This window comes from Martes martes (genome assembly GCF_963455335.1).
Source record: "Martes martes genome assembly, chromosome: 7".
In the NCBI taxonomy this organism is placed as follows: domain Eukaryota; kingdom Metazoa; phylum Chordata; class Mammalia; order Carnivora; family Mustelidae; genus Martes; species Martes martes.
The window spans coordinates 144,333,423-144,359,207 of record NC_137894.1 but is presented as its reverse complement, the minus strand read 5'-3'; the positions used below and the strand labels follow the sequence as shown (position 1 = coordinate 144,359,207).

At 64.7% G+C, this 25,785-nt stretch overlaps 3 gene segments (V, D, J or C); all 3 read left to right on the top strand.

Annotated features, from left to right (window-relative positions):
• LOC308346153 (Ig alpha-1 chain C region-like) overlaps window positions 1-25,785 on the top strand; it is a 121,406-nt gene that overhangs the window by 85,004 nt on the left and 10,617 nt on the right.
• On the top strand, window positions 49-6,888 carry LOC308345842 (immunoglobulin gamma-1 heavy chain-like). The segment is given in 5 exons: window positions 49-433; window positions 5,269-5,559; window positions 5,831-5,875; window positions 5,986-6,315; window positions 6,414-6,888.
• Window positions 22,666-24,388, top strand: LOC308346152 (immunoglobulin heavy constant epsilon-like). The segment is given in 4 exons: window positions 22,666-22,956; window positions 23,119-23,442; window positions 23,535-23,855; window positions 23,936-24,388.

Here is a 25,785-nt window from a genome sequence, read left to right as displayed (position 1 = left end):
GGGCTCAGCGGAGAGCAGGTTATGCTGGTCTGCCCGGGAGCAGGCAGCAGGCATTTCCCTGCAGGAGGCAGAGAGCGAGGGGAGCACGCGCCGGGAGGGGTGGGGGTCCTGTGCTCTCCCTTGGGCCCCCAGGCACCCACCACACCCCCCTCCCACACACCCACCTGCAGCAGCTTCGGCCAGGTCTGGAGGCCCCCGGCTCCTCTGAGACAGAAACCACCCAGAAGAAAAGGGAACTTCAGGAAACAAGCCATGCCCCTCAGTTTCGATCCTGTTCTGAGTCTTCCCAGGGCCGCCTGGAAGCTAGGAAGCAGGGCCGTGGGCACCGAGCTCAGCCACAAGGACGAGCGTGTGCCTGGGGCCGCGGCAAGGAGGAGGCAGGTGCAGGCATGAGCGTGGCTGCAGGGCGGCCGCTCGCACAGCTCCGGCCGTGGTGAGTGGGGTCTGCACGGAGCAAGGGCAGAGGGCGTGAGTGGCGACACCAGAACGGGCCGCAGGAGCGGAGGAGAGACCGCGCCCTCGGGACCCCAGGGGAGGCAGGAGCAGCTGAGCCAGCACAGGGCAAGGCAGGGGGCAGGCAGGCTGCCCACGGCCCATGGCCCAACCCCGGGCAGGGACGAGAGGGGCACGGGAAGGGAACACCCACGCCAACGCTGCTGGACGCACCAGACGCAGACAAAGGGGCGCCAGGACCGGCACCTTCAAGGATGGTGACGGGAGGTGGGCAGAGGCCTGAGGGTTGCCGTTCACCACCTGTACTGGGAGCCCGGCTGAGCCATCTTGAGTCACAGCAGGACCGATGCAAGGATGGACAGAGGGGTCTGAGGGGAGGACACGGGGCGGGGGGGGAGGGGCTGGCTCAGCCCCAGGGAGGAAGAGGCTCCAGGCGGTCCTGACCACCCAAGGGAGCCAGCCAAGTCCCAGGGCAGGGTCGGAGGTGTTGTCCACGGGGCCCTGGGCGGCCTCAGATGGCCAGCAGGTGAGAGCAGGACAAGGGGGTAGGGCTGCCATGGCTCCCATGTGCTGAGGCCCGGGCAGCAGCACAGGGGCTGAGCAGGGAGCTCAACGTGCTCCACGAGCCCAGGGGCTGAGGGTCAGAGGCCAAACCCGGGGTAAGGGTCTGGGACAGGCAGCAGGGGCAGGGGCAGCCCTAGGGACACAGAAGTCTGGGACTGTGCTCCAGACCTGGGGGAGAGATCACAGGGCGCGTGGGGCAGAAGGCTGCTGTGGTCGATGAGTCCACGGGCCAGTGGCACAGCAGCTACAGCTGAGCAGGAACTGGGATGGTGACAGAAGCAGGAGGTGGCCCAGGGACTCAGGGGAACCGTCGGAGCTTGTGCAGGTGAGCAGGGGCAGGGGGAGAGCAGGAGAGGCAGGGGGGTGGCCCGGGGGCTCAGGCGAGCAGGCAGAGCTTGTGCAGGTGAGCAGGGGCAGGAGGAGAGCCCGAGAGGCAGGGGGGCTGCCCCGGGGGCCCAGGGGAGCTGGCAGAGCTTGTGCAGGTCAGTAGGGGCAGGGGTGGGGGAGCGGGAGGGGCAGGGGGGTGGCCCGGGGGCTCATGGGAGCAGGCAGAGCTTGTGCAGGTGAACAGGGGCAGGGGGGCAGCAGGAGGGGCAGGCGGCTGTCCCACGGGCTCAGGGGAGCAGGCAGAGCTTGTCCAGATCAGCAGGGGCAGGGGGAGAGCAGGAGGGGCAGAGGGGTGCCCCGGGGACTCAGGGGAGCAGGCAGAGCTTGTGCAGGTCAGCAGGGGCAGGGGTGGGAGCCGGAGGGGCAGGGGGTTGCCCCCGGGGCTCTCAGGAGCAGATAGAGCTTGTGCAGGTTAGAGGGGCAGGGGGAGAGCAGGAGGGGCAGGCAGCTGTCCCAGGGGCTCAGGGGAGCAGGCAGGGTTTGTGCAGGTCAGCAGGGGCAGGGGTGGGGGAGCGGGAGGGGCAGGGGGGTGTCCCAGGGGCTCAGGGGAGCAGGCAGAGCTTGTGCAGGTGAGCAGGGGCAGAGGGGGATCAGGAGGGTCAGGGGGGTGCCCCGTGGGCCAAGGGGAGCAGGCAGAGCTCACGTAGGTGGCAGGGGTAGGGGGAGAGCAGGAGGAGCAGGGGGGTGCCCCCGGGGGCTCAGGGGGGCTGGCATAGCTTGTGCAGGTCAGCAGGGGCAGGGGGAGAGCAGGAGGGGCAGGGGAGTGCCCCCGGGGCCTAGGGGAGCTGGCATAGCTTGTGCAGGTGGCAGGGGCAGGGGGAGAGCAGGAGGGGCAGGCAGCTGTCCCAGGGGCTCAGGGGAGCAGGCAGAGCTTGTGCCGGTCAGCATGGGCGGGATGAGAGCAGGAGGGCCAGGGGGGTGTCCCGTGAGCTCATGGGAATAGGCAGAGTTGTGCAGGTCAGTAGGGATGGGGGGGAGCAGGAGGGGCAGGGGGTGCCCCGGGGGCTCAGGGGAGCAGGCAGAGCTTGTGCAGGTGAGCAGGGGCAGGGGTGGGAGCCGGAGGGGCAGGGGGTTGCCCCCGGGGCTCTCAGGAGCAGATAGAGCTTGTGCAGGTTAGAGGGGCAGGGGGAGAGCAGGAGGGGCAGGCAGCTGTCCCAGGGGCTCAGGCGAGCTGGCAGAGCTTATGCAGGTGAGCAGGGGCGGGGGGGAGCGGGAGGGACAGGGGGGTGCCCGGGGGGCTCAGGGGAGCAGGCAGAGCTTGTGCAGGTGGCAGGGGCAGGGGGAGAGCAGGAGGGGCAGGCAGCTGTCCCAGGGGCTCATGGGAGCAGGCAGAGCTTGTCCAGGTCAGCGGGGGCAGGGGGAGAGCTGGAGGGGCAGGGGGGTGTCGGGGGCTCAGGGGAGCCGGCAGAGCTTGTGCAGGTGAGCAGGGGCAGGGGGAGCAGAAGGGGCAGGGGGGCTGCCCCGGGGGCCCAGGGGAGCTGGCAGAGTGTGCAGGTGAGCAGGGGCGGGGGGGGAGCGGGAGGGGCAGTTGGTTGCCCCGGGAACCCAGGTGAGCTGGCATAGCTTGTGCAGGTGAACAGAGGCAGGGGGAGAGCAGGAGGGGCAGGGGTTGCCCCAGGGGCTCAGGCGAGCTGGCAGACCTTATGCAGGTGAGCAGGGGCGGGGGGGGAGCGGGAGGGTCAGGGGGTGCCCCGGGGGCTCAGGGGAGCAGGCAGAGCTTCTGCAGGTCAGCAGGGGCAGGGGGAGAGCAGGAGGGACAGTTGGTTGCCCGGGGAGCCCAGGGGAGCTGGCAGAGCTTGTGCAGGTCAGCGGGGGCAGGGGGAGAGCAGGAGGGGCAGGGGGGTGTCCCGGGAGCCCAGGGGAGCTGGCAGAGTGTGCAGGTGAGCAGGGGCAGGGGGGCAGCAGATGGGGCAGGTGGCTGTCCCACGGGCTCAGGGGAGCAGGCAGAGCTTGTGCAGGTCAGCAGGGCCGGGGGGAGTGGGAGGGTCAGGGGGGTGCCCCGGGGACTCAGGGGAGCAGGCAGAGCTTCTCCAGGTCAGCAGGGGCAGGGGGAGAGCAGGAGGGACAGTTGGTTGCGCGGGGAGCCCAGATGAGCTGGCATAGCTTGTGCAGGTGAGCAGGGGCAGGGGGAGAGCAGGAGGGGCAGGGGGGTGTCCCGGGGGCTCAGGGGAGCAGGCAGAGCTTGTCCAGGTCAGCGGGGGCAGGGGGAGAGCAGGAGGAGCAGGGGGGTGTCCCGGGGGCTCAGGGGAGCAGGCAGAGCTTGTCCAGGTCAGCGGGGGCAGGGGGAGAGCAGGAGGAGCAGGGGGGTGTCCCGGGGGCTCAGGGGAGCAGGCAGAGCTTGTCCAGGTCAGCGGGGGCAGGGGGAGAGCAGGAGGAGCAGGGGGGTGTCCCGGGGGCTCAGGGGAGCAGGCAGAGCTTGTCCAGGTCAGCGGGGGCAGGGGGAGAGCAGGAGGGGCAGGGGAGTGCCCCGTGGGCCAAGGGGAGCAGGCAGAGCTTGTCCAGGTCAGCGGGGGCAGGGGAGAGCAGGAGGGGCAGGGGAGTGCCCCGTGGGCCAAGGGGAGCAGGCAGAGCTTGTGCAGGTGAACAGGGGCAGGGGGGCAGCAGGAGGGGCAGGCGGCTGTCCCACGGGCTCAGGGGAGCAGGCAGAGCTTGTGCAGGTCAGCAGGGCGGGTGGGGCCGGAGGGACAGGAGCTGCCCCAGGCGCCCCGGGGACAAAGGCAGGACTCACTGGCCGGAGCTCTGGGGCTGCTGGGCACCATCAGCAGCAACATACAGAGACCCTGAGGGCAAGAGCCTGGCGAGCATCCCTGCCCTCGGGGACAGTGGCCTGGCATCTGGGGCCCGGTGGACAAGGTAGGGTGGAAACTATGGCCAGGGTGGGAAGGTCTCTGGGGCGGAGGGCCCAGGGGTGGCCCCCTTTGAGGGGACGAGGGGAACCCGTTCTTTGGTCCAGGGGTGCGAGCCCTGTTCCGGAGGCTCGTGGGGACGAGGACCAAAGAGGTGGACGTGTCACAGCCGGTGGCGAGGCCCGGGGCAGCGGACCCAGTGGAGGAGAGGGCACGGGGCCTGACCGGAGCTTGACGCAGGGCAGCCAGCCTGGGGTGTGGCGGGAGGGGACCCAGGGCCAGAGGGGAGAGGCCTGGCTGGGACCAGGGCTCTGAGATGCCCCGAGGTGCTGCTCCCACGCAGGACAGGGCAGCCAGGGCAGCGCAAGGCTCCCCTCCATGCTGAGGGGCAACAGGCTCGGGAAAATGTCCGCTGAGGGGCTCCGTGGAGAGCGCGGAGCTGGACAGGCCCCAGAGCGGGGATGGCCCAGGCCGGGGACACTGGCCGGGCGGGCCCTCAGTGAACTCGGGAGGCCACGCCACGGAGGCAGGAGGAGGGTCCGGTGGGTTCGGGGCAGGGACGGGGCCCGGCGCCCGGCTGCTTGGGCTGCAGAGCTGACCCAGAAGACGTGGGGCCTGGAGGGGCAGGGGCAGTGGGTGGACGTTTCCGCTGGTCCAAGGCACACTCAGGTGGGGACAGCAGGGCAGTGGGCTCAGGGGGCCAGCAGGAGCCAGCTGCGAGCAGGGGCCACAGGTCAGGGCTCAGACAGGCTTGGTCAGGCCGGACACGCAGAGGAAGCCTGAGGGGGGACCCAGGGCCAGAGGCCCAGGAGACCCTGACCCAGCGGTCACCCAGCCCGACCAGGCTGATGAGTCCAGCACCTGTGGCCGCAGAGAGCTAGGCCACTGGCCGGTCTGCAGACGTCCAGGAAGCACATGGGTGCTGGGCCCCGGACGCCCCGGACCTGGGCACCTGCTGTCCTGCCCTGACCGTCGCAGGGGTGAGACCCTGGTGGTCACACAACCTCCTCTCTTGTAGCTTCCACCACGGCCCCATCGGTATTCCCACTGGCCCCCAGCTGCGGGGCCACCCCCGGATCCACAGTGGCCCTGGCCTGCCTGGTGTCCGGCTACTTCCCTGAGCCTGTCACTGTGTCCTGGAACTCCGGCTCCTTGACCAGCGGTGTGCACACCTTCCCGTCCGTCCTGCAGTCCTCGGGGCTCTACTCGCTCAGCAGCATGGTGACCGTGCCCTCCAGCTTGGGGATTAGTGACACCTTCACCTGCACTGTGGCCCACCCAGCCAGTAACACCAAGGTGGACAAGAGAGGTGAGAGGACGGGCCTCAGGGAGGGTGTCCACTGGGACACAGGCCAGGTCACCTGGCCAGCCTGGACCCCAGGGCACACGGGAGGCACCACTGTCTGCCCCACCTGCAGCCTCCCAATTCAGGGAGGAGATCCTCTGGGTGTTGGCGTCCAGTGGCTTACCCCCCACTCCTGTCCCTGGTCTGGGAACCGTCCAAGACCGGGCCGTCCCCTACACCCACCGCCCGTGCCCAGCCCAGACACCCAGTAATGCCCAGTCTGCTCTCTCTGCAGTGAGCACGAGCTGTGCGTGCTTGAATGAAGAATCCTCATGCCAAGGTGAGTCCGCGGGACCTTGTTTTCCACCCCAAGCCGGTCTGGTGAGGGCAACGGATGTCCAAGAGGAAGCCCACCCACGATCTGACCCTGCGCTCTGTCTCCCTCACCAGGCTCTTACATGCTGGGAGGACCCACGGTCTTCATCTTCCCCCCGAAACCCAGGGCCATCCTCAGGATGGCCCACACCCCCGAGGTCACGTGCGTGGTGGTGGACCTGGCCCAAGAAGACCATGAGGTCCAGATCAGCTGGTTCGTGGACGACCAGGAGGTGCACACGGCCAAGACAAGTCCGCGTGAGCGGCAGTTCAACAGCACCTTCCGTGTGGTCAGTGTCCTCCCCATCCAGCACCAGGACTGGCTCGAGGGGAAGGTCTTCAAGTGCAAGGTCAACAACAAAGCTCTCCCGGCTGCCATTGAGAGGACCATCTCCAAGGCCAGAGGTGAGCAGCAGGGTGGCTGGGTGCGGGGAGGGTCTTGCAGACCAAGCGCAGCCCTCCACCCTCCGAGTGACCATCGGTGCCGACCTCTGACCCCACAGGGGAGCCCCATCAGCCCAGTGTGTATGTCATGCCCCCGCCCCGGGACGAGCTGAGTAAGAACACCGTCAGTGTGACCTGCCTGGTCAAAGACTTCTACCCACCTGACATCGATGTGGAGTGGCAGAGCAACGGCCAGCAGTTCCCAGAGGCCAGCGTCCGAACGACCCCGCCCCAGCTGGATGCGGACGGCAGCTACTTCCTCTACAGCAAGCTCTCGGTGGACAAGGCGCGCTGGCAGCGGGGAGAAGTCTTCACGTGTGCGGTGCTGCACGAAGCCCTACACAACCATCACGCACAGAAGTCCATCTCCCAGTCTCCGGGTAAATGAGCAACACGCCCGGCCCCCAGCAAGCCCCCACCCGCAGCCTCTTGGGGTCCCACGAGGACGCCGGAGCCCCCACCCCTCTGTACATACCTCCCGGGCAGGCGCCCCTGCATGAAATAAAGCACCCAGCACCGCCCTGGGACCCGGCGACGCTGTCATGGTTCTTTCCGAGGTAGAGCTCAGGACACCTGGGTCTCTGGGCCCCAGGGACAGCCCGGCTCCGGGGCCAAGGGGACACCGCTGGCGGGGGAGAGCGGGTCCCACGGGGGCCTGGACTCCGAGTGGGCAGGCCTGCACAGGCTGCCTACAGCATGTGGCCGGGAGTCGCCTGAGGCAGGAGAGGGGACTTTGCCAGAGGTGGCCGCCACTCCGGGCCGTCCCTGCAACCAGGAGCTGCCCGGGGCTGCAGGGCGTGGTCAGGGATCGCAGAAGCCCCTCCGGATCCCTCAGGGAAGCGAGCTCACACTCTTTCCCACTTCTGTACCAGCCCAAGTTGTGGGGGACGCTGGCCTGTCCTCCTGCCCTGGGCCCCCCGGGCCGCCTGAGACTCTGCGTGCTTGCTCTGTGCCAACACAGAGGCCGTGCCTCACCCGGGTGTGGGGACAGGCCCTCCTTTGCCCTCAGGCACTCCACAAACAGGCTCCGCCCTCTCCCAGGTGTGGGAGTCCTGCCTGGGGCCAGGCCTGTCCACTCGTGGGGACACTCAACCTCGAGCCCCAAAGGGGCAGAGGCAGGCGGCCCTGAGCTCCCATGGAAGGGACCATCCCAGATGCCCACCTGGACGCTGAGTCCAGACCCACTGAAAACAAGCCCGTCCCACGGAGCAGCCCCATCTTCGCACACACGCAATCACACACGCACACACGCACGCATACACACATGTGCGTGCACACAGCCACGCGCATGTGCCTACCTGCACTGCGGCATGCTTGCACGCGTGTGCACGTGCACACATGTACACCCGTGTGTGCACACAAGCACTGCGCGCGCACGTGCATGCAGGCTCATGCGTACACACATGTAGACACACATGTGTACGCACACACGGGCATGCACGTACACACACAGGCCTTACACACAGGCCTCACACGGGACAACCTGCATGGGCCCAGACCAGAGCCGGTCTTGGGAACCCTCACCGTGGACTCCAGCCCGATCCACACCCCTCCAGCGCCCATCGGCTTCTCAGCAGCTCATCCACACACTGACCACACCGACTGTCCCCCCCCCCGCCCCAGGGCACCTGCACCCGCTCCCAACATCCACAACGCCCCACACCCAGCTTGTCCTGATGCTCCCACCCACTCCTCCTCTCGGACACTCCCCGACACCGACCAGCCCTTCCCTGGGCTCTGCTGACCCCCCCCACCCTCTGGACCTGGCCCCCGGGGGAAGAGGACATGTGCCGGTCAGGGCGCCTTCCCCCAGGAGGGTCCCAGCACAGGGCAGAGCAGAGAGAGAGGGGGTCCCCCACCGACCAGACCCCAGCTGGAGAGCCGGGGGTGCTGAGGCTGGTGCCTGAGGTAGCAGAGGGCTGTGACTGTCCCCCAGGGAATCACCCCTGGGGCAGGCATGGCACTGACCACCCCCTTCCTGTCCAGAGCTGCTCCTGGACGACAGCTGTGCCGAGGACCAGGATGGGGAGCTGGATGGGCTGTGGACCACCATCTCAATCTTCATCACCCTCTTCCTGCTCAGCGTGTGCTACAGCGCCACTGTGACCCTCTTTAAGGTGGGCGTCCCCACACGTCCCCTCACTGCAGCCTGCTGTCCCCACACTATCCACGGGCTGTCCCCATCTGTCCACACGCTGTCCACATGCTGTCCATATGCTGTCCACATGCTGTCCCCGCGCTATCCCCATATTGACCCCACATTGACCCCACACCGAACCAAAACTCTCCCCACGTTGACCACACACTGTCCCCACACTATCCCCACGCTATCCCCACACTGACCCAAAATTGTCCCCACATTGACCTCATCTTCTCCCCATGCTGTCCCCACATCGACCCCAAACTGACCTGACATTGTCCTCACACTGTCCTTTCTGTGTCCACGTGCTGGCCCTTCATTACTTCCTCAATGTCCACACTGTTCCCACACCATCCCCATGCTGTCCCCACACTGTCCCCATGATACCCCATACTGTCCCCACACTGTCCCAACATTAACCCATGCTGACCTACACTGCCCCCCACACTGTCCCCATAGTATGGCCCACTGTCCTCATGCTGTCCCCACACTGTCCCCACACTGTCCTCATACTGTCCCCACATGATGGCCCGATATCCCCTCACTGTCCCCACACTGTCCCCATGATTACCTCATGCTGCCCTATCACTGTCCCAAGTCCCCAGCTGTCCCCATGCTGTCCACACATTATCCCCACACTGTCCCATTGTGGTCTCACATTGGCCCCATGATGATCCCCCATTGTCCCCACACTGTCCCTATGCTGACCCCCACTGACCCCACACTGTCCCCATATTATGGCCCACTGTTCCCACAGTCCCCAGCTGTCACCATACTGTCCCCACACTGCCCCACGCTAACCCACACTGTCCCCAAACTAACCGACACTGTCTCTGCACTGTCCCCACACTGTCCCCATGATGATCCCGCACTGTCCCCACACTGTTCCCTCACTGCTCTCCTGCTGCCCCCTCTCTGTCTGGATGCTGTCCACACAGTATCGCCACACTGTCCCCACACTGTCCATACAACGAAACTTCATTGTACCCACACTGTCCCCACACTGACCCCATGATGACCTCTTACTGTCCCCACACAGTGGGCCACTGTCCCCACACTGTCACCTCACTGTCCCCTCACTGCCCCCTCGCTGTCCCAACACTATCCCCACACTGGCCCCTCGGCCCCCTCACTGTCCCCATTTTACCCACACATTGTGCCCACACTGTCCCATCACTGTCCCCGCACTGTCCACAAAATGACCCCTCATTGTCCCCACATTATCCCCACACTGACCCCATTATGACCCTCACTGGCCCCACATGATGGGCCACTGTCCCCACACTGTCCCCTCGCTGCCTCCTCACTGTCCCCACACTGCCCCCTCGCTGTCCCCTCACCATCCCCACAATGTCCCCTTGCTGTCCCCACACTCTCCCTTCGTTATCCCTTCACTGTCCCCACCCTGTCCCTTCACCGTCCCCACACTGTCCAGTGGCTGTCCCCATGCTGTGCCCACGCTGTGCCCTCACTGCCCCTCACTGCCCCCTCACTGTCCCCACACGGTCCCCACACTGCCCCCTAACTGCCCCATCGTGGTCCCCTTGCTGTCCCCTTCTGCCCCCTCGCTGCCCCCTCACTGTCCCCACACTGTTCCCTCACTGTCCCCACACTGTCCCCTCGCTATTGCCACACGGTCCCCTCGCTATCCCCTTGCTGTCGCCATGCTGTCCCCTTGCTGTCCCCTCGGTGTCCCCGTGCTATCCCCTCACTGCCCCTCACTGTCCCCACCCTGTGCCCTCACCGTCCCCACACTGTCCAGTGGCTGTCCCCACGCTGTGCCTTCACTGCCCCCTCACCACCCCCTCGCTGTCCCCACACGGTCCCCACACTGTCCCCTAACTGCCCCATCGTGGTCCCCTTGCTGTCCCCTTCTGCCCCCTCGCTGCCCCCTCACTGTCCCCACACTGTCCCCTCGCTATTGCCACACGGTCCCCTCGCTATCCCCTTGCTGTCGCCATGCTGTCCCCTTGCTGTCCCCTCAGTGTCCCCGTGCTATCCCCTCACTGCCCCTCACTGACCCCACCCTGTCCCTTCACCGTCCCCACACTGTCCAATGGCTGTCCCCACGCTGTGCCCACGCTGTGGCCTCACTGCCCCCTCACCGCCCCCTCGCTGTCCCCACACGGTCCCCACACGGTCCCCATACTGTCCCCTAACTGCCCCATCGTGGTCCCCTCGCTGTCCCCTTCTGCCCCCTCGCTGCCCCCGCGCTGTCCCCACACTGTCCCTTCACTGTCCCCTCGCTGTCCCCACACTGTCCCTTCCCTGTCCCCTCGCCGTCCCCTCACTGTCCGCATGCCATCCCCACCAGGACCCCCAGCCCTCTAGTGGTCCCGGGTGTGGGGTCCAGCTCCGGCGGGAGGCGGGGGGCGGTCCCCGGGGGTCCCGGCCACGCTCACCCCCTCGCCCGCCCGCTGCAGGTGAAGTGGATCTTCTCCTCGGTGGTGCAGCTGAAGCACACGATCGTCCCCGACTACAGGAACATGATCGGCCAGGGGGCCTAGGGCCGGCCCTCGCGGCGGGTGTCCAGGGCTGCCCTCGACCCCCCACGGGAACCGGCTGCGTCGGTTCATGCCGCTCGGCCCGCTGCCAGGCCTGCCCTCCTGACCTCCCAGCGCGCCACCCTCCGACCTCACAGCCGCCCTGGGCCTGACCTCCACCCTCGGGGTTGCTGGGCACCGTGGGCTGCATCCTGCCCCCGGCGCCCCGTTTGGAGACTCCACCGGACAGCAGGCTGCGCCCCCACCCTGAGCTGATGGACGCTGCTCACCCCTCCTCGGCAGCCACCAAGTTACTGCTGGGGCCGTGTGGACACTGACCCATCGCGGCAGGATGGCCCTCACCAGCACGGCCCCGGGGTCCCGTGCACGGTCGTCCTGGAGGCGGCAGAGGGCTGGCAGTCCCGGCGTCCATCTGGGCAGGGACCGGCCTCCAAGCAAACCCCGTCCCGGCCGGGCTCCAGAAGGCAGGACATCCCCAGAGCAGGCGTGTTGTCTCGGGCCCTGAGGAACCCATGGGCCACCACCACCCCTCAGAGAGGCTTCCGGGTGCCACGAATGGTCAGTCAGACCTTCTCCCCTGGAGGAGATGTACAGAGGAGGGCCCAGGCCTGTGGCCACTGCAGGAGCCCCCCGGGGACAGGGGGAAGGAGTGACGGCAGCCAGACTGGCCTCCTGCAGAGGGGCCTGGTGACCCGGTCCCCAGACGGGTGGGACGCAGCCTCCGTGGACAGAGGTGGGCGGGTGCGGAGAGGCCAGGACAGCAGGCCCAGCCTGCACCCTCCTCTGACCAGGACCCGACTCACGCTGGGCAGAAATGCCTGCTTGCTCCGGGCAGATGGGGGCAGAGACAAGACGACCAGAGAGAGTGCCCGCGGCCTTGGGGCCGGACCCAGGCGGACGCCTAGGACTGGTTCTCCGCCCGGCCTTTGAACGAGTGCCCGATCGGAGCCCCGACACGGGAGAGACGACCATGCAGGGGAGGACAGGCGAGCCCCCATGCCCCCGGGAGAGGATGCACACCCGTCACTCAGAGGAAACCCGCTGCTGTAGCTTGGGTAGCTTGATTTCTTCTTGTGAAATTGCCAGAGCGTGAAAATGTCCTTGACTGTTTCTTCTCTTTTTCTTTAACGACAATAAAATATCCTGAAAACTTCCATAACTTGCTGGGGAAAGTCTTCCTGTGTTCATGCTCCTGGTGAAATCCCGGCCTGGCCACACCGCGCTTTGGCTCCCGCCTGCCATGGGGGGCCAGGACCCCCACAGCCCCAGGTGCTCCCGGTGGGTGAGGAAGGCGTCCAGGAACGGCGCAGGGCCAGGGGCCAGCTGGGGCTGGGTGCAGGAGGGGCTGCCGGCCCTGGCCGTGGACAGAAGCAAGAGGCATGCGTTGGGTGTGTATTAGCCAGCGCGGGAGGCCAGACAAAAGGGCCACAGTCTGGTGGCTTCAACCACAGGCGTTTCTCTTTTCACAATCCTGGAAGCCAGCAGGAGAGACGCAGACCTCGCCCGGGGCCTCTGCCCTGTCCTCACGAGGCCAGCCCTCTGTGCATGTCTGTGTCCTCAGCATCTGCTCTTACAAGAACAAGAGGCTGTACTGAGGACCAGCCACACTGGGTTGGATGAATGACCTCCTTCTACACTCTCACCTCTCCAGAGACCCCATCTCCAAATACCGTCACATTCCAAGGTCCTGGGGTCAAGGCTTCAAGACTTGAATTTGAGGGACATGATTTAGGTTGGCCATGGGACAGAAAGCAGGTGTCCAGAACATTCCAACCCTCAGGGGCCCTGAGGGCTCCAGGCTACTGCCCTCAGTGCCTCAGTACCCTCAGTACCACACCCTCTATCCCCCTCACCCTACTCTTCTACCTAGAAGCCAATCGGCAGAGGGGCCACACAGACTGCCCAGCCCCCTCTTCCTCTCGGTCATGGGGCTACCTCCACTCCCATCTCCTGGACCACAGAGCGGCCCCCATCCCACCTGCCTCACGTGGGAATGCCAGCATCTCCCACAACTGGGGACCCCATGCCCTCCTGGATGAGCACCAGGCCCTTGGCACAACTATGCCCTCACCCTCAGGGCGAGAATGCCGACTCTGTGGTTTTTTATCCATTCTGATACCCTGTGTCTTTTGATTGGGGCATTTAGCCCATTAACATTCAGGGTAACTTTTGAGAGATACGAGTTTAGTGCCACTGTATTGCCTGTAAGGTGACTGTTACTGTGTATTGTCTCTGTTCCTTTCTGATCGACTACTTTTAGGGTCTCTCTTTGCTTAGAGGACCCCTTTCAATATCTCCTGTAGAGCTGGTTTGGTGTTTACAAGTTCTTTCAGGTTTTGTTTGTCCTGGAAGCTCTTTATCTCTCCTTCTATTTTCACTGATAGCCTAGCCGGATGTAGTATTCTTGGCTGCATGTTTTTCTTGTTTAGTGCTCTGAATATATCATGCCAGTTCTTTCTGGCCTGCCAGGTCTCTGTGGATAAGTCCGCTGCCAATCTAATATTTTTGCCATTGTATGTTACAGACTTCTTGTCCCGGGCTGCTTTCAGGATTCTCTCTTTGTCGCTAAGACTTGTAAACTTTACTATTAGGTGACGGGGTGTGGACCTATTCTTGATGATTTTGAGGGGGGTTCTGTGCACCTCCTGGATTTTGATGCTTGTTCCCTTTGCCATATTAGGGAAATTCTCTCCAATATACCTTCTGCTCCCTCCTCTCTTTCTTCTTCTTCTGGAATCCCAATTATTCTCATGTTGTGTCGTCTTATGGTGTCGCTTATCTCTCGAATTCTCTCCTCGTGGTCCAGTATTTGTTTGTCTCTCTTTTGCTCAGCTCCTTCATTCTCTGTCATTTGGTCTTCTATGTCACTAATTCTCTCTTCTGCTTCATTGATCCGAGCAGTAAGAGCCTCCATTTTTGATTGCACCTCATTAATAGCTTTTTTGATTTCAACTTGGTTAGATTTTAGTTCTTTTCTTTCTCCAGAAAGGGCTTTTATCTCTCCGGAGAGGGTTTCTCTAACATCTTCCATGCCTTTTTCGAGCCCGGCTAGAACCTGAGAATCGTCATTCTGAACTCTAGATCTGACATATTACCAATGTCCGTATTGATTAGGTCCCCAGCCTTCGGTACTGCCTCTTGTTCTTTTTTTTGTGGTGAGTTTTTCCGCCTTGTCATTTTGTCCAGATAAGATTTGCTTTCTCCTCCTCTGGAAATCCGCTGTTCTCCTCGGTAAGTGAACTTGGTCTTGGCTGGATTTCTTGTGGATCTTCTGGGGGAGGGGCCTGTTGTAGTGATTCTCAAGTGTCTTGCTCGAGGCGGAATTGCACCGCCCTTGCCAGGGGCCGGGCTAAGTCAGCCGTCATCTGTCGGGGTCGCTTTCGGGAGCTTTTGTTCCCTGAGCGCTTTCCACAGAGCTCCGGAGGACGGGAGTGAGGATGGCGGCCGCCCAGTCTCCAATCTCCGGCCTGGAGGAGCCGAGAGCTCGGGGCCCTGCTCCTCAGTGCGCCCTCGGAGAAAAGCGCTCAATCACTCCCATGTCCCTGGCCTCCAGCCGCGCTCTGACCTCACCCAGCCTGTGACCAGTTCAAGGTAACCCCGGGCTGAGAGCTCACTCCTCGGCTCCGTCTCTGTCGCCGGCTTCCCCGCTCTAACACCTGCGAGCTCTGCGATACTCAGACACCCCTGATCCTTCTGTGACCCTGCGGGACCTGGGGCCACGCTGACCCCGCGTGGGCTTCACCCCGGTTTAGCCTCTGGAGTGATGTCCCTCCATGGAGCGGACTTTGTGCTCCGTTGCTCCGCCGCTTGCCGGGAGCCGGCCCCTCCCACCGCGGTCTGTCTTCCCGTCGCTTCGGATTCCCGTCTCCACCGTCCTACCTTTCAGAAAGTGGTCGATTTTCTGTTTCCAGAATTGCTGCTCTTCTTCTCTTCGGTGTCCCGTTGGATTTGTAGGTGTTCGCAGTGGTTAGATAAGCTGTCTAGCTGATCCCCTGCTCCCTGATGTCGTCTCAGCCGGCTACTTGGCCGCCATCTTGACTCCTCCCCTAGAATGCCGACCTTGTGAAAACGACCTCCCACCGGGCACTGAGGCTCCCACCTGCGACCCTCCAATATTGTCCTACAACATGGAACCAAGAGGAGGTGGATGAGAGGTAGGAGATAGAGACCCAGAGTATCAGAACCGTGAGGAAGGAGATGAGAGGTAAGACATAGAGACACAACCCTACAAGTACAGCTGAACTAAGCTAGAGGCAGACACATAGACATAGAGGGACTCCGTCCCAGGAACTGGCTCATTGCCTGTGGGCGTCAACCAGCACATCGGGAACCTGCTGGGCCGCCCAGCAGCCTGGAATCTCAGGCAGGAGCTAACACTGCCGTCTCGGGGCAGAGCTCCTTCCTCCCCGGGAAACCTCGGGCTTTGTTCTTCAGTCCCTCGACTGCTTGGATGAGGCCCACCCACATTATGGAGGACCACGTCCTCTCCCTGAAGTGCACTGATTTCCCTGCACAGGTAGGATGCTGTCTGGTTGAATAGCCCGGCTGGGTGAGCGTGGGAGCCTGACGGTCACTCGGACCTCCCCTCGCTCCGTGCTCACAATGCGAGAGGTGGGGCCACGGTCACTGTCTTACCTGGAAGAAACTGCAGCCTCGAGGGCCTCAGCCCCTGCCTGCGGGGAGGGTGCCGGGGTGTGCACCATGTCTTCTGACCCCAGCGCTCATGCACTGTCCACACTGTGTCTTGGGGGGACAGTAGAACAACCTCCTGATCCGATCCCTGTCTTTGGGGACAGTCACAGGAGGCGGTCCCTGCAGCTCAGGGTCATTGGGAGAGGACAGAAGCCCTGGGAAGGCTCTGAAGATGCCATCCCTTTATCTTCGGAATAAGGACTTAGCAGAGGCCCACCGTGCCGTCAGCACCAGCAGCGAGCACCCTGGACCCGGTGGAGCAGGCGTGCTTCTGGGACTGACAGACCTGGGCAAAAGCAGATATTAGGAAATCCTTCCCCCGACAAGTAAGGACCATCGTGACAAGTGCCGTGAGTGGAGATCATCCGGGCCCCTAAGGTCCCCTAGCAGAAGAACCCAATGTGTGGGGTCAAGGACGCTTTCCTAGGGGTGCACCCCATGGCAGAGCCCCCCGAGGAAGCCGTGTGGCTGCCCCAGGCCCGCGCCTCTGCACCTGGTCTCCTGCCCCCCTGGCCACAGAGCCTCGTGGGCCCAGGAGAACTGGGGCCGTCTGGGAGAAGACAGACGTGCCACGTTACAGGACAGTTTCCAAAACACGGTGTGATCCTCACTCCCATATAGACACATAAAAAATGTCTTTCAAATCTTTATTAAACTCATCGATTCAGTAGAATCAAAGTATCTCATTTCTATGGTTGGATCAAGAATGCTAAGAAGCATGTATACATAGTTGCGTTTTCGAACGTGGCAGGTTTATTCCGCGGGAGGCAGGAGCGGACCGTCCTTCCAGAGAAGAGAAGCCGCACCGCCATCCATTGCCTGCAGCTCACGGACCGTAGGAGCGCTCCAAGACCGTGCAAAGCTCCGAGCCCCCGCTGAATCAGCCCACCCACACGAGACAATGCCTTTATTTCCACTGAAGACATAAGAAGTCATCTTTGGGTCCATTCAGACTTTGGCACAGAATTTCCTGAAAGCATTTGCAGCTGACAGAGTATGCAGAACTCGAAGAGCGCTCCTGCGGATCCCCTGGAAACGATCACACGGTTTGAGAGAGAACGGACACGGGAGCGGAACAGATGTTTCACAACGGATCCCAGTCACCGTTAAACATGTGGGAAGGTGCAGCCACTCTGGAGAACAGTGTGGAGATTCCTCAGGAAGTTAAAAATAGATCTTCCCTATGACCCTGCAATTGCACTACTGGGTATTGACCCCAAAGATACAGATGCAGTGAAAAGAAGGGCCATCTGTACCCCAAAGATTATAGCAGCCATGGCCACGGTCGCCAAACTGTGGAAAGAACCGAGATGCCCTTCAACGGATGAATGGATAAGGAAGATGTGGTCCATATACACTATGGAGTATGATGCCTCCATCAGAAAGGACGAACACCCAACTTTTGTAGCAACATGGACGGGACTGGAAGAGATGATGCTGAGTGAAATACGTCAAGCAGAGAGAGTCAATTATCATATGGTTTCACTTACTTGTGGAGCATAAGGAATAACACGGAGGACAAGGGGAGATGGAGAGGAGAAGGGAGTTGAGGGAAATTGGAAGGGGAGGTGAACCATGAGAGACTGTGGACTCTGAGAAACAAGCTGAGGGTTTTGGAGGGAGTGGGGTGGGGGGTTGGGTGCGCCTGGTGGTGGGTATCGAGGAGGGCACGTATGGCGTGGAGCCCTGGGTGTGGTGCATAAACAATGAATGCTGAAACACTGAAAAGAAATTTTAAAAATTAAAAATTAAAAAAAAATGTGGGAAGGATGTTGGGCCTCCCCAGTTACATGGAAAGTGATCATTTCTGAGAAACCACAGGAGAGAAAGTGGTTCTCCTTCCCACAGCGGCGCAGCAGCTGGTACCACAGCAAACTTCAAAGGCAGCAAGTAGAAAGCAGAAGCAGCACTCGGCCGGCGGAGATCAGGAGACGGCGGAGGAACACCGGCAGCCCGCACGGGAGCGGCTCGCTCCCTGGGAAGACCCGCGTGAAGACCAAGTGCGGTCCTGCGGCAGGTGCTGCCAGAAGACGGGCAGAAACCGCTGCTGTCCCGGGTACAGAGCGGGGCACAGGGCTCGGGACCACACTTAATAGCTGGGAATTAGGGGGAGGGAGCCACCGAGGGGGAACCCCAAAATCTGCACACAAGCGCTCCTCAAACCCTTGGCTGATCCCTCGACTGGGCACCTGTAGAGGAAACTAAGGAGGACCCAACGGGAACACCAGCCAGGAGGCCAAAGCACAGAGGTTCCGGCTGCTGACACACACACAGAGGCTCCCACGCACACACGGGCTCCCACGCACACACGGGCTCCCATGCACACACGGGCACAGCTGAGAAGCAGCACGTCCAGGTGCAGAGCGGCCCCAGGCCAGTGAATACAGGAGCAGCATCGTGGGGCCACGCTCGGCACCTCTACAGGCAGGAAGGTGTGACGCCAGAGCCCCAGAGGCTGAGGGCACAGTGACTGCTGGGTGGGGCAGCCAGGCCTGCTCTCGGACACAAGGGGGACGAGCCAGGGTGATGCTGGAGGCAGGGCAGGGCCACAGCCCCAGAGAGGGACAGCTCGGGGTCAGCACGGACACGTGAGCTCAGAGCTCAGCTGCCGCGGTGGGACCCAGGAGGAGATGAGATCATTGTCCTCCAAGACCGCAGGACCCCAAGGGCGGCTGGGCTGCCGACCGGGCCCAGCAGCAGCAGCCGCACGGTTCGTCCCGTGTCTTCGGCACAGAGCCCGGAGACCGGCTGGGCACGGCGGCCCCAGCCCCCAGCCGGGGAAGAAGGAGAAGGGGGTCGCCAGGGTGGGCCGGGGCTGCCACGGAGGCCAGGCCCGGCACGCTCCCCTGTGTGCAGGCTGCACGGACTGGCCACACCTGGCCTGGGCCCGCGGGGGCAGCAGGCTGCAGGGTGGGGCTCTGCCCGCCCTGTGGTTTCTCTCAGAACCGTGGGCCCTTCCAAGAACCGGGCGCTCGCCCTCTGCCTCCCACGCAGCACCTGACCCAGCGCCAAGGGTGGGGCAGGACAGGCTGGGACAGGCTGCCCTGGGGGGGCAGGGAGGTCGGGCTAGGCCCCGTCTCCCCCAGGCCTCCCGTCCAGGCGTGTCCGGCCCAACCACGCCGCGGCATCTCCACGTCTTCTAAATGAGCCTGAGTGTCCCCCGAGGGCACCACACCGGACGGAGGCGACCTCCACACAGCCTCCCCGCACGGGCAGTGCCGGCCCTCGGCACGCTGGGCCCAGAGGGTGGGTTCCCGGCGTCTCCCGCTCCAAACGGCCGCACGAGGCCTCGCAGGAGGGCACGCTGGGAGCGGGGCCGGCGGGAGCGCGCGCTGGGAGGGCCCCCCATCGTGGCCTCCCCGACGTGGGCGCTCGGCCCTTCCGGGGGGTTCCGGGGACACACAGGCCTGCAGGACACGCCCGCAGTGTGAGGGTGAGGCCTAGCCCACCCCACCACACCCGCACACACATCACTGGTGTCTCGACAGTGCACGGCCGCCCCAAAGGACCAGAATCCGATGCCACTCCGTGGTCCCCACGGCCGTGGCGACACCCACAGATCCATGACACAGCCCACCCCGGCTGCACCAGACACAGACACAAGACACACGTCTGGCGGAGCCGCCGGCCAACCGCACGGTGGGCCCAGCCCGCCCACAGTCCCCGCCGGCCCTCCCTGGACACACCACCCGCCCGCAGCCCCAGTAAGAGACGCGGCGGCACGACACGGGCTCGGGAAGGAGCGTGAGGACGATGCGGGAGGCCCCTGCCGGCAGGACGCCCAGGGCGGGCCGGGGGCTCACGGCCCCGCACACTCACCCCCAGCCCACTCCTCCAGGCAGTGGGACACAGGAACAAGGGAACGTGCCACAAGGACCCCTGCATCCACACCTCGGGCACGAGGCCACGCAGGCTGCGGCTTCTCGTGCCCAAAGCAGCCACGACCCTTTCCTCGCAGGGCTGCCTCGGGGACAGCGGGGATGGCGCCCGGCGCCCCCTCCCTTCCTGGGGCATCCCGGTGACCACCACGCTGTGTGCGGCACGGCGAGTTAGCCGTGGCGTCGGGGGAGCGAGCACACGAGAGGCCACGGAGAGGAGCCCACTGCGTCCACGGCACAGGGGCTCACCTGGACTCCAACGTTGCTGACACACTTCCCAAGAACACACAGAGAAAGGGGAATTTCCAGGGCTGCTGAGGCCCCCGGGGGTTCCCACCCTGTTTTTAGCCGGGGCACTGAGGCAGAGCTCCCCTCCCCCAGGGCCGAGTATCTGGACACAAAAATATCAGCCATGGTTACTGACGGTTCACCTCAGCCGTCCAGGAGCCTGTCCCGGGAGCTGCGGTCAGCCAGCACGGGCCCCTGACGGAGGCCCCTCGGGTACCGCAGCCACGAGGCTGACCCCGGCTGCAGCAGGGGTGGGCGGCACGGACCACCGCCCAGCCAGCAGGGACAGCGCCTCCTGGTCACTGTTCGTCTCCCAGGTGTCTGTCCCCTGCACAGGGACACAGGGGAGCAAGAGAAAGCCCAGCGCTGACCCGCAGAGGACAAGGGCCGAGAACCTCAGACACGACAGGGCTAGGCCAGCGCCCAAGGCGGAGAGGGTGGAGGACCACGCAGAGGGCACGGACAGGGCCCTGAGCACGGATCTGTCTGTGGCCAAGCAGGGCGGTGACCGCAGCCCAGGGTCAGGGAGAGGCACCCGCGAGCCGCCCCTGTGCCGGACCGGACGGCAGGCGGCACCAGCCACATCCTCAGGTGTGTGAACAGGGTAGCCTGTGCCGCGTTGACAAGGAGGGCCGGGCCGTCGGGCTGGGCCCCGTGCCGCTCGAGGGGAAGGGGTTCTGTGGAAGGGCTTGGCCCACCCCGGGCCCTGCCGGGCCAGCGGGTCTCTCTGGGCTCCACCGAGCTGCGCTGGTCTGCGTGGACTGAGACGGGCCAGGCTGGGCTGATCTTACAGGGCCAAGCGGGCTGAGCGAAGCCGGGTTGAGTTAAGCCGGGGGGAGCTTGCTGGACGGGGCAGGGGGGCCACGCGGGCCTCGCGCAGGACAGGCTTGGACGCTCGTGGCCGAGCCGGGCGCTCCTGAGCCACGTGACCTGAGCTGAGCTACGTGGATGGAGCCAGGGAGACCCGGGTCAGGTGAAAAGTTCCCCTTGGTGGGGACCGTCCCGGGCCGGGCTGACCAGGACGGCCAGAGCGTGGGCAGGTAGCTCTGGCGGAGCGGATCCGAGGCAGCCTGGGAGGACGGTCCTGGGTCGGCTCCCCTTGGCTCACCCAGCTGAACCAGGCCAAGCTCAAGTGTGGGGCACGCACCGTCGTTGAGCGGAGCCAAGTCAGAGAATCCTGGGCCCCTGACCAGGGACCAGCGAGACGAGCCTGGGAAACAAAGGGCCTACCTGGCCTGAAGGAGCCGAGCCTGTGTGACGTGGGCGGAGCTGCCGCAGCTGGGCCGGGCTGCGCTGGGCAGGGCTGGACTCTACTGGGCTGAGCTGGGTTGAGCTGGACAGGGGGGGACTGAGTAGTGCTGACTTGGGCTGAGCTAAACACGGTGGGGATGGACTGGGCTGAGCTGGGCTGGGCTGAGCTGGACTGGGTTAAGCTGAACTGGGCTGAGCTGGGGTCAGCTAGACTGAGCTGGGCTGGGCTGAGCTGGGCTATACTGGGCTGAACTGGGCTAGACTGAGCTGGGCTGGGCTGGACTGGGCTGAGCTGGGGTGGGATAGGACAGACTGGGCTGGGTTGGGCTGAGCTGAGCTGGTCTATACTGGGCTGAACTGGGCTAGACTGAGTTGAGCTGGGCTGGACTGGGCAGGTCTGAGCAGAGCTGGGCTGAGCTGGGCTGGGCTGAGCTGGACTGGGCTGAGCTGGGATGGGATAGGACAGACTGGACTGGGTTGGGCTGAGCTGAGCTGGTCTATACTGGGCTGAACTGGGCTAGACTGAGTTGAGCTGGGCTGGACTTGACTGCACTGGGCTGGGCTGAGCAGAGCTGGGCTGAGCTGGGCTGAGCTGGGCTGAGGGGAGCCAGGCTAGACAGGGTTGGCTTGAACTGTGCTAATCTGGGCTGGGCTGGGCTGGGCTGGGCTGAGGTGGGCTCAATGGGGTTCAGTTAGTGGGTCTGGCCTGGCTGAATCAGGCTCCCTGAGTCATGAAGGGTGTCGTAGGCCCAGTGGCTGGGGTCATGGAATTATCATGATCGCAACCAAGCAGGGAGAACGAGCCTGGCTGGCTGGCTGAGTTGAGCTGAGCTGAATGAATTTGGTTGAGCCCCGATGCATTGTCTGGCTTGAAATGGAGTATCCTGGGCTGACCTGGGCCAGGCTAGACCAAGATGAGCCCCTGGACCTCGGCTCTTCTGACCTGGGCCAAGCTAGTGAGGCTGGGCATGGTGCTGGTTTGTCTCTCTGGCCTCAGAGGTGGTCACACAGGGCCATGGGACTGGTCTCCCTGGACAGGAGGGCAGAGGGGAGCTGAGAGGCAGGGCCAGTGTGGGCTGGGGTCTGGGCTCCAGGGCCAGGGGAGCCCAGGCAAACCCAGGTCACCGACTGGGGGAGGACTGCTCTGGGGTCTTCTCCCCTATGAACGGGGCCCCTGGTCAGGGTCCCTGGAAGCTCCACAGGGACAGTAGAGACCAGAGAGGCCCGGCTGGCCAGGGGCGGAGGGGTCACACACCTGTACACCCCAGAACCCCACATCCCTGCCCCTCAGGGCTGAGGGCAGCCACTGCTCCCAACAGGAGCACAATGGCTCCTCAGAGGGTGTTTCCAGCAGAATCAGGGAATGAGAGCCCAAATGAGCTCCTGTCCCCCAAGGCTGGAGGAGGGATGTGAGAGCCCCCCATCTCGGCCCACGCATCTCCTTCTCAGACCCCTCCCCCAGGGGCCTGGGAGCGGGAGGCCCCGGGTCAGCAGTGGGCCCAGCCCGCGACGGGGTACCAAGGCGGGAGCTGACGCCAGCCCCGTCTCACAGCCTCCAGCCGGGGCCTGTCCGTGTTCCCCCTGACCCCCTGCTGCAAAGGCATGGCCGGTGCCACCTCGGTGAGTCTGGGCTGCCTGGTCACGGGCTACCTCCCGATGCCGGTGACCGTGACCTGGGACACGGGGTCCCTAAACAAGAGTGTCGCCACCGTCCCCGCCACCTTCGAGCAGACCTCCGGCCTCCACAACGCCATCAGCCAGGTGACCGCCTGGGGCGAGTGGGCCAAACACACGTTCACCTGCAGCGTGGCTCACGCGGCGTCCCCCGCCATCAACAAGACCTTCAGAGGTGAGCCGGGCGCTGGGGGAGGAGGGACGGGCCGGCGGGCGCGGTGGGTGGGCTCCCACGCCACCCTGCCCGGTCCCGCCCGGCGCACGTGGGGCCCGGGGCCGGCAGGCGAGCTCCGTGGGCGCGGGGAGACCAACGCCGCGCCGCCCTCTGCACCCCCAGCCTGCGCCATGAACTTCAGCCCGCCCACCGTGAAGCTCTTCCACTCCTCCTGCAACCCGCTGGGCGACACCCACACCACCATCCAGCTCCTGTGTCTCATCTCCGGCTACGTCCCGGGGGACATGGAGGTCATCTGGCTGGTGGACGGGCAGAGGGTCACAAACATGTTCTCCTACACTGCGCCCGGCACACAGGAGGGCAACGTGACCTCCACCCACAGCGAGCTCAACATCACCCAGGGCGAGTGGGTGTCCCAGAAAACCTACACCTGCCGGGTCAGCTACCAGGGCTTCACCTTTGAGGACCACGCACTCAAGTGCACAGGTACGGGCGCCCCGCCCGCCGACACCCAGACCCGGGGGCTCAGGCGGGGGGGCCGCGGCACGCCCTCACGCGGCCCCTCCCTCGCACCGCAGAGTCCGACCCCCGCGGCGTGAGCAGCTACCTGAGCCCACCCAGCCCTCTGGACCTGTACGTCCACAAGTCGCCCAAGATCACCTGCCTGGTGGTGGACCTGGCCAGCACGGAGGGCATGAGCCTGACCTGGTCCCGGGAGAGCGGGGAACCCGTGCACCCAGACGGACGGAAGGAGGAGACTCAGTTCAACGGGACGGTCAGCGTCACGTCCACCCTGCCGGTGGACACACAGGACTGGATCGAGGGCGAGACCTACCACTGCACGGTGAACCACCCAGACCTGCCCAAGAGCATCGTGCGCTCCATCGCCAAGACCCCCGGTGAGCCCCAGGCCCAGGGAAGGCGGCGGGCCTCCCCCCCCCACCCCGGGAGCCTGGGCTGACCCCACACCTGCCCGCAGGCAAGCGAGCGGCCCCGGAAGTCTACGTGTTCCTGCCCCCGGAGGAGGAGGGGGCGACCGCGGACAGGGTCACCCTCACGTGCTTGATCCAGAACTTCTTCCCCGCGGACATCTCGGTGCAATGGTTTCGAAACGACAGACCCATTCAGACAGGCCAGCAGGCCACCACGCGGCCCCACGCGGTCCCGGGCGCCAGGCGCGCCTTCTTCGTCTTCAGCCGCCTGGAGGTCAGCCGGGGGGACTGGGAGGAGCGGAACAGTTTCACCTGCCAAGTGGTGCACGAGGCCCTGCCCGAGTCTCGAATCTTCAAGAAAACGGTCTCCAAAACCCCGGGTAAATGATGCGCCCTCCCCCACCGGCCTCCCCACGTCCCAGGTGCCTCCCGCCGGGGCAGGGGGGTGCTGGCCAGACCCCCCTCCCTCCTTGTCAATAAACACCGTAGTGTCCGCTCAGAGCCCTGAGCACACCCGTTCTTGGGGGCGGGCAGGGCTGCAAGCAGGGAGGTCTCGGCACAGAGGAAGGGGCCCCGGGACAGGGGACCAGAGGGGTGCAGCAGGGCTGCGGGCTGGCTCGGCCCACTGTCACCATCCAAGTCACGGGGCCTCCCTGCCACCCCACTGGTGGTCGTGCCCTCTCAGAGGAGCCCGAAGAGCTGGGGGTCCCCGGGGAGGGACCCCACACCCCAGCGAGCCCGTGGCCCCTCCCTCTCCTGGAGGGCCCAGAGCTCTCCGCCTCCACCCGCCCCCCTCCCCAGTCTCCTGTCAGCCCTCTGGACACAGACAAGCCCCCTCACCGTGTCCAGCTGCACACACAGGCCCTCTGAGCACAGAAACGGGCCAAGTCAGACCCCCACACTGGTACCCACAGGCAGAAACCCCAGGCGGCCCCCCCATCCGTCCCCTCGCTGCCGCCTCCCTCATACACGCGGACCCAGCAGGCCCCGGCCCCACACTGGGGCCTGAGCCAAGCCTCTTCCCACAACTCACCTCTCCTGCCCTGCCCTGCCTACGTGGTCAGCCAGGCCGAGGTCAGCACCTGTACCCCGTCGTGCTCGGCCTCACGCCCCCCGGACTGCCCCGGGGAGGCCCCCAGCCTCACGCGAGGTCACACCCACCCCAGCCGCCCTTCAGCCGCAGCAAGTCCCAGGGCGGCTCCAGCATCACCACCCGCAGCAAACACCCAGGAGCTGGCTCATGGCCCCCACGGCCGGCTCCTCACCCTGGCCCCTCCCTCGCCCTTCCTCCCTGTCACACGGGGGCCAGTGGACCCAAGACGGCCATGGAGAGGGCTCCCTCCTCCACCGGGGACCCTCCTCCCTGGCCCCGGCCCCCCCTCAGCCCACGGACGAACGGATTCACACAGGGCAAGGCTGGAGTGTGGACTCCGTCTCCTCTCCCGCCGACCCACACCCCAGGACAGGCTGCGGGCCCCATCCCAGGGCGGAAGGTTGAAGGGGTCAGAGCCGGGGTCCAAGCCCAGCCCCGTCATTCACCAAACCTGTGTGCAGGCCTCACGCAGCCCCGACCCGACGTCCCCACCGCGCTCACACACGCACACGTGCGTACACACCACGTCTGTCTGAAGAGCGGCTCACGCCTGACCCGTGTTCTCAAGACACAAGGCGGGAGGCACTGGGCTCCTTCACCCCTTATGGGAGCCCCAGGACCATGCACAGGCCCTCACTCTCCAGCATGGAGGCCCACTGTGCAGGGAAAGTGGGACCATGGCAGGAGGAGCCGGGGGACACCAGTGGCCCCAGGACAGGGCCAGGGGGCAGCCCCGGGCACCTCGGACCTCAGCAAGGTGCACATGGCCTGGCCAGCCCCTCTGAACACCCACATCGTGGATTC